Genomic DNA, 7,409 nt, shown 5'->3' on the forward strand with positions numbered 1-7,409 from the left:
AGTAATTATCATTTGTGGGTAGTGATCACATCGCACTGCACGTGTAAGGGCCGGAGGACAGCTCTCATCACGTGGGTCCCGAGCATCAAACTCAGGCTGTCGGACTTGGCAGCAAACGCTTCTACGCACTGAGCCATAGCACTGGCCCTAGTAGGAATCATTCTAGTAGAAAGTCACTGCAGCTCTGTAAAAAGTGAGGAGAGCGCGTTTGGGATGCAGCTCACTTGACAGATGTTCCCCCAGCATGCAAGCATGCATGAAGCCCCGAGTTCTCTCCACTGCATAAGCCAGGAGACCAGAGGTTCAAGGGTTCAAGTTGACTATAAAATAATCCAAGAAAGAGATTAATTCAGATTGTGCCCCCTACTGGAGGATGAGAGCACAATGCCTACTAGAGGTGTCTAGACTATGTCCCTCAGCTGAAGAGTTGAGGCTGAAGCTGTATGTGCTTTGTGTGGTGTGGAGATGCGTGCTGACCTTGTAAAGAAGGGAGCTAAGCGTACAGCATTTCCCACAGTCTTTGAAGATCAGTCCTGGAGTGTGAGGGATTTCACTCCCTATAGCAAAGATAAGAAGGGGCTGGGGCTCTAGCTGAGTTGATAGAATTCTTGCCTAGCATGCACAAGGCCCTGGGTTTGGTTCCCAACACCTCATGGAATTGGCATGGTGTTGCACACCTGTAATCCCAGCACTAAGAAATGGGAGCAGGAGGATCAGGAGTTCACAGCCATTCCTACCTACACAGGGAGCTTAAGACTGGCTTGGGCTAGAGACCCTGCCCGGGGTGTAGGAGAAGGGTAGACAAGCAGGAGACTCAGCAGTTCCAATCCATCTAAGGAATAGCATTTGTTGCTCAGGTCTGCAGTGCTTACAAACTCTGAGTTCCTGGATTCTCAGCCTCAGCATAGTCCTGAAAAAGCATGGCCTATGTTTGCCTTCCCACATGTAGGCTCCTGCTTTGTGCTGGCGCTTTGGAACCCCTAAGCAATGTTGTGAAGGAACAATCCAGTCCTGCAAAACAGCCAGGCAGCCTCAGCTACCCACCCCCTGTCCCAGGAAACAGCCTGATAGTGTACCCTAGGCAGCTTGAGCAACTGAGGTCCTAGGAAGCAGATGGGTGGCCTCCTCACCCACCCACAGTCCCAGGAAACAACCAAGTGGCCTTCTGTAACTGGCTTGGTTCACCAAGGCTCCTGGAAAACAGGCAGGCAAGCATTACGAATCTCCCCTCAGTCTCAGGAAGCAATTGAACAGCCTGTTCTCAGCTCAGCCTGGTGCCGAAATCTGAAAAACACCAAGCACGAACCCTCAGCTCCAGGAAGCAGCTGAACAGCCTTCCTCTAGTAGATCAGGGCCCAGGGTGTCTGACAAGACACTAACAGCATCAGTCTGTCACTAACAAGCAAGCTCACTGTGGCCCACCAGGAAGCCCCACCCTCACGTGCCCAGAGGAACTACAGGCACCCCAATACCCGCAGCCAGGCAGGCCACGCCCAGAGCTGTTAGTGAGCTGTCTCTCAGTGAGCAGCAGCCTCCCAGCTGGCTGTGAAGCAAGCACCACAGCAGAGACATTCAGTTCTCGCAGCAATGCTCCTGTTAATTAGAGCAGAAAAACACCCACGGTACACTAAAGCTTTACCTCCAGTCAGAGTCAACACAGCCGGTCAAGCCAAAGCACACAACACCGGGAGAAAAAGCCTTTTACTCTCTATGAAAGTCACTCCGTAAGGAGGGCAGAGGCAGCGGATTTGCCAGACACACAAACACCAGTGATGGGCACAAAAAGCACAGGCCTGGAATCCCAGCACACGGGGGAGGAAGCGAGTTCAAGGTTATCTTCAGCTACCCCATGAGTCCAAGGCCAGCCTGGGCTTACTTGAGACTGGGTCTCAAAACAAACAATAAAACAAAGGACTGTGTATTACAAATTCTGAGGTGTTTGTCCTATGTTAATTAAATAATTTTAAATCTAGAAGTCATAGAATTATAGAAGTCAAATCAGTGGATAACTTTGGAGAGCAGGAAAATAATGGTTTTAAAAGTAACTGGTGTGGGGGCGGGTGGAGAGACATCTCAGTGGTTAAGAGCACTTTCCCAGAGGACCTAGGTTCGATTCCCAGCACCCATATGGCAACTCACAGCCCTCTGTAACTTTAGCTCTAGGTGTTCAAAATTCTGTCCCTGGCCTCTGCAGGCGTCAGATACACAAGCAGACACTCATGGAGGCAAAACACCCATACGCATAAAAGTTTTTAAAATGAAAAAGCAGCAATGAACTACCAGAATGTTAGCGATAACCTACTCAATCCCAAGTCACTTGTGGCAGGATGCATTCTGGGAAATCCATCATGAGGCAGCTTCGTCAGAATGAGAACAGTGATGTGCATACTTACCCAGCTCTAGGTGATGTCGCTTAGCCCCACGTGGCCTAATGTGAGCAAGAGATGTGAAAAACTTGAGATGTATGACGTTAGAGCTGGTGCCTCGTACAATTAACATTGTTAATTTTTGTAATATCAGGAGTAAAAGAGGGCTTTTGTATGTTCTAGATTAACAATCACCGAGCCACAACCCTAGTCCATGAAAGAGGTTTTGTTTTTCTTTTCTTTTTTCTCCTCCTTTCTTTGCTTTTTTTTTAGACAAGGTTTCTCTGTGTAGCAATGGTTGTCCTGGAACTCACTCTGTAGATCAGGCTGGCCTAGAACTTGGAGATCCACTTGCCTTTGCCTCCCAAGTGCTGGGATTAAAGTCATGTGCCACCACCCCACTCAGTAAACAGGTTTCTGAAGAAATAGAAGATGTACTCCACCATAGCATAGCATCATAAAATAGCATAGCATAGTAAAAATATATGAGCCAATAGCAGAGCCGTGCCACCTTCAGTAACTGCCCTGCACCGCAAATCACTTCATCTAGTCCGCAAACATTGCGATCACGTGACTTTTCCTAGAGAGAAGTGAACAATTGTCTTTCCACCTGAGAGTGCTGACAGTAGAACCAATAAGCAGTTCCACCCAGGCCAGTTTCGAGAGCTGAGGACTCACTGAGGTTAGTGCAGGAGTGTGGGGGAGGAGCTGCAAGAGCCTGGGTTGCTCAAAGGCAAGGCATTGAGAAAAGCCCCGCCCAGCATGAATGACAGCTCATAAGAGCTGAGTCCTGCCGAGCATGGTGGTGCATGCCTGCATCTGTGAGTTTGAGCCCAGCCTGAGCTACAAAGCTAGTTCCAGGACAGCCAGAGCTACACAGAGAAATCTTGTCTCAGAAACAAAAATAAAACAAAACACTTCCTTCCCCCGAAAAAAAACCCACAAAAAACGCTGAGTCCTTGCAGCTCCCCCAGGTAGTTCCTCCTAGCAACTGTTTACCGTTTATCTAACTGGGCGGCAGGAGTGTGTGTGTGTGTGTGTGTGTGTGTGTGTGTGGTATGTCTTGTGTTAGTTAGTCTTGTAGCTAGTAGCTACATAACACTTCACCCCTTCCACCAGCCCTTACTTTCTTTCTGCCCCCTCTTCTGCAACGCGATTATCTTCCATTTCTGGCTGAGCATCAGGCCGCTATGCTGTAATAATAGCCTCTTGTTCGCAGTCGGTTGGTTGTTTGAGTCTCTGCAGTAACCACCACCCACTTCAGAAAAACCGTTTCCCCCTGACTGAGGCTAACTTAGCAGGAATTTATGGATATAGACATGAATGTTCAGGAGGTGGTTTGACATACCCATAAGAGCAATTACTTCCTTGCTGGGGCCCATGACCCACCTCCTCAACCACAGGTCTCAGTCCCAGTTTTCCAGTTCCAAGCACAAATTATTTCCTGTGGGCTGGATTGTGTGTGCTACACTGTATGTGTTTGTGTGTGCTATACATGTACATGCAAGTGTGCAAGCTTATGGAGGCAGAGGTCAATGCCAAGTGTTTTCTTCAATTTCTCTCCACATTATTATTATCATTGTTTTGAGTCAGGGTCTTACTATGTAACCCTGGCTGTCCTGTAACTCATTGTGAAAACCAGGTTGACCTCAGACTCACAGAGATCCTCCTTCCTCTGCCTCTGAGTGCTGGGATTAATGGTGTGTGCCACCATGCCTGACTTCTACGTATATATATATTACATATATTTGTATGCAAATATATACAAATATAAACACACACATTCACACATACATGTTTGAGACAGTATATCACTAAAGCTGGAGTCCATCAGTTTGGCTAGGCTGGATGACCACTGAGTTTCAGGGATCCATTTGTGTCATTCCCCCTGCTCCCCAGCACTAGGGTAGACACACACTGCCATCACCATTTTTATGTGGGGACTGGGGACTTGAACTCAGATCGCCTTGCTTGTGAGGCAAGCACTTTACCCACTGAGCCCTGTGGAGTACACGTGAAACTAGCTTTAGGGTTCATGGACACTAGGAGGCTCCCTGGCCTACAGTGCACAGGGAGGTAGCCCACCTATGGCCCTGGGATGTTCACCCAAGGACACTATGCCTTCCGGAAGTGCCCTTCCATGTATGCAGGGTGCCTTCTCTAAACATGTTTTTTGAGGAGAGTGCGAATGCAGTCCTTACTACCACAAGCTATGCATCTGAACTTCTTAAATTTGGGGAAATTGCTGGGGTCAGCACCTATGAAGTGTCATGGATGAGCCTTGCCCTGGGAAACCACCTGCCTCATCATGGTGTCTCCCCTGCTAGGTGAGTATTCCTTTAAAGACTTTAAGTGCCATTTTCTACTACCCTTATCGATGCTTTCTCTAATCTGTAAAATACTCCAGGGTTAGCATTGTATAATGGGACAAAATTCAGCGGCAAGAGGTCTCTAAAGGCTCACTACCAAGGGCCAGTTGGTCTTGGATTCAGCATGGAAAGAACTCATTACTTGGATTACTTTATCAGAGAGAAATGCTGGCTGCAGAGGAATGCCGGCCTATTGAACTCTCTAACCCACAGCCATTCTCCACGAGCCACCCCACTTCCATCGTCCTGGGGTGCTGCTGCAGGGCTACCGCACATCTCCCCACTCCTGACTGGATTCGTCCAGCTGGCTCGCACAGCTTGTCCTAGCTCAGAGTCAAGGTTATGCTCTTATCTGCCTTGCCTGCCACTGGTGCTGGGTCCCCAAACCTGGCAGCTTCATTGTCGCTTCATCAGCCGTACCTGGCTACTGCAGGGGTCCCAGGCTAAGCCAACAACCTTCCGTCCCAGTATAATTTTGTCCCTTTTCTTTGTTTTTGTTTTGTTTTGAGACAGGGTTTCTCTGTGTAGCCCTGGCTGTCTTGGAGCTCACTCTATTGGCCAGGCTGCCCTGGGACTCAGAGATCCTCCTACCTCTGCCTCCTGAGTGCTAGGATTAAAGGGGTGAGCCTCCACTGCCTGGCTCAGCTTTCTTGTGGGGAAAAATGAACCCAGTGTGCTGTCTGGGTGGATCCACTACCCAGCCCTATCACTCACTCCTCCTTTTGTCCCTCTGATGACCTCTTGCTTAGACTTCAAAGCCTTCCAGAGGCTCACAGGTACTGGATTTAGCCATCCATGTTTTTCTCTAAAATTCTGACTCCATGCAGTTCTTGCCGTATTTTCTTTCAAGTGACCCAGCAAGGTTCTGCCATCTTCTTTTCCCCATTTCATCCTCCTCTGGATGCTTTAGAGCCATCTAAACCCACTTTACATACCAATCTAACCCACTCAGATCTGCTGGGACCTCTTCTACCTTCTAAAGATCACAGCCCACCAGGAAGGCTCGTCTTTAGATTCCTGAATCTTTTGAACCTCTCTCTTCAGCCCAGTAGGGACTATCTCAATTCAGAGGAAGTAGAGCTGACAAGATGGCTCAGCAGGTAAAGGTGCTTGCCAACAAGCCTAATGACCTGCGTTCTATTTCTAGAACCCATCTGGTGGAAGGAGAGACCTGACTTCCTCAAGTCCTCTAGCATCCGTGCATGTGTGCACACACACACAAGTGAAAAGGAATGTTAAAAAAATTTTGGGGCCGAGCGGTGGTGGTGCACGCCTTTAATCCCAGCACTCGGGAAGCAGAGGCAGGCAGATCTCTGGGAGTTCGAGGCCAGCCTGGTCTACAAGAGCTAATTCCGGGACAGGCACCAAAGCTACAGAGAAACCCTGTCTCGAAAAACCAAAAAAAAAAAAATTGGGGGGGGGGGGGACTGGAGGGATGACTCAGTGGTCAGGAGCACTGCCTGCTCTTCCAGAGGACCTGGGTTCAATTCCCAGCACTTACATGGCAGCTCACAACTGTCTGTAATTCCAGTTCCAGGGAACCCTCACATCCATGGCAAAACACCAATGCACATAAAATAAAAATGAATGAGAACTTTAAAACCCATAAAAAACTTTAAAAAGCAATTCTGGGGAACAGCTGTGTGACAAGAGAGTTGCACCCAATGCACTGTGCTGTGCTGTGATGCTCTTAACAACTGTGCCCTCGCTAGGCGGCAGGGGTGTCTCAGCTCGGTCATCTTAGCAGATCACTGTCTTCTGCGCTGTTCTCTGAACAGCCATTAGACAGCGTATGCCTGCTCCGAAGGTTAAACAGTTGTTTGTTTTATGAAAATTCATTGAGCTTGTGCAGCTGTGATTTTTGTGAATTCTTGTGTGTATTTTCAAGGCAGGATCTTGTATGTACCAAGCTGGTCTCAGCTGGCCTTGAATTCCTGATCTTCCTGCCACTCCCTCCCAAGTACTAGGATTACAGTCCTGAGTCCCCACGGGGGATCAAAAGCAAGCACTTATAGATGCTAGGAAACCAGTGTACCCAACTAAGCCATATCCTCAGCTTCCCAAAAAGCTTATTTAAAAATAAAACCTAGGACTGGAGAGATGGCTCAGGAATTAAGAGCACTGACTGCTGTCCCAGAGGACCAGGGTTCAATTCCTAGCACCCACATGGCAGCTCACAACTGTCTGTGATTCCAGTTTCAGGGTATCCAGCACCTTCACACAGACAAATGTGCACATAAAATTAAAAGAAAGAAGCCGGGCGGTGGTGGCGCACGCCTTTAATCCCAGCACTCGGGAGGCAGAGCCAGGCGGATCTCTGTGAGTTCGAGACCAGCCTGGTCTACAAGAGCTAGATCCAGGACAGGCTCCAAAACCACAGAGAAACCCTGTCTCGAAAAACCAAAAAAAAAAAAAAAAAAAGAAAGAAAGAAAGAAAAGAAAGAAAAGAAAGAAAAGAAAAACCTAGAACCAGGTAGGGTAGTGGTGGTGCACGTCTTTAATCTCAGCACTTAGGAGGCAGGGTAGGCGGATCTATGTGAGTTCGAGGTCAGCTTGAACTACAAAGCAAGTTCCAGGACAGGGGTCTGATAATAGGCTTTCTTCTTCCACACACCTCCCTGTTTTTTTTGCAACAAGGTTTCTTTGTGTAGCCTTAGCTGTTCTGGGATTCACT

The 7,409-nt window shown here is 48.2% G+C and overlaps 1 non-coding gene across 1 annotated transcript; it reads right to left on the reverse strand.

Annotated features, from left to right (window-relative positions):
• Window positions 1–4,540: 4,540 nt before the first annotated feature.
• On the reverse strand, window positions 4,541–4,701 carry LOC121457210. Its single transcript, XR_005975709.1, has one exon. It is a non-coding gene; the product is annotated as a U1 spliceosomal RNA (small nuclear RNA).
• Window positions 4,702–7,409: the final 2,708 nt, after the last annotated feature.

This window comes from Microtus oregoni, unplaced genomic scaffold (genome assembly GCF_018167655.1).
Source record: "Microtus oregoni isolate MIOR12 unplaced genomic scaffold, Mior012 000015F_ref0000493, whole genome shotgun sequence".
NCBI lineage: Eukaryota > Metazoa > Chordata > Mammalia > Rodentia > Cricetidae > Microtus > Microtus oregoni.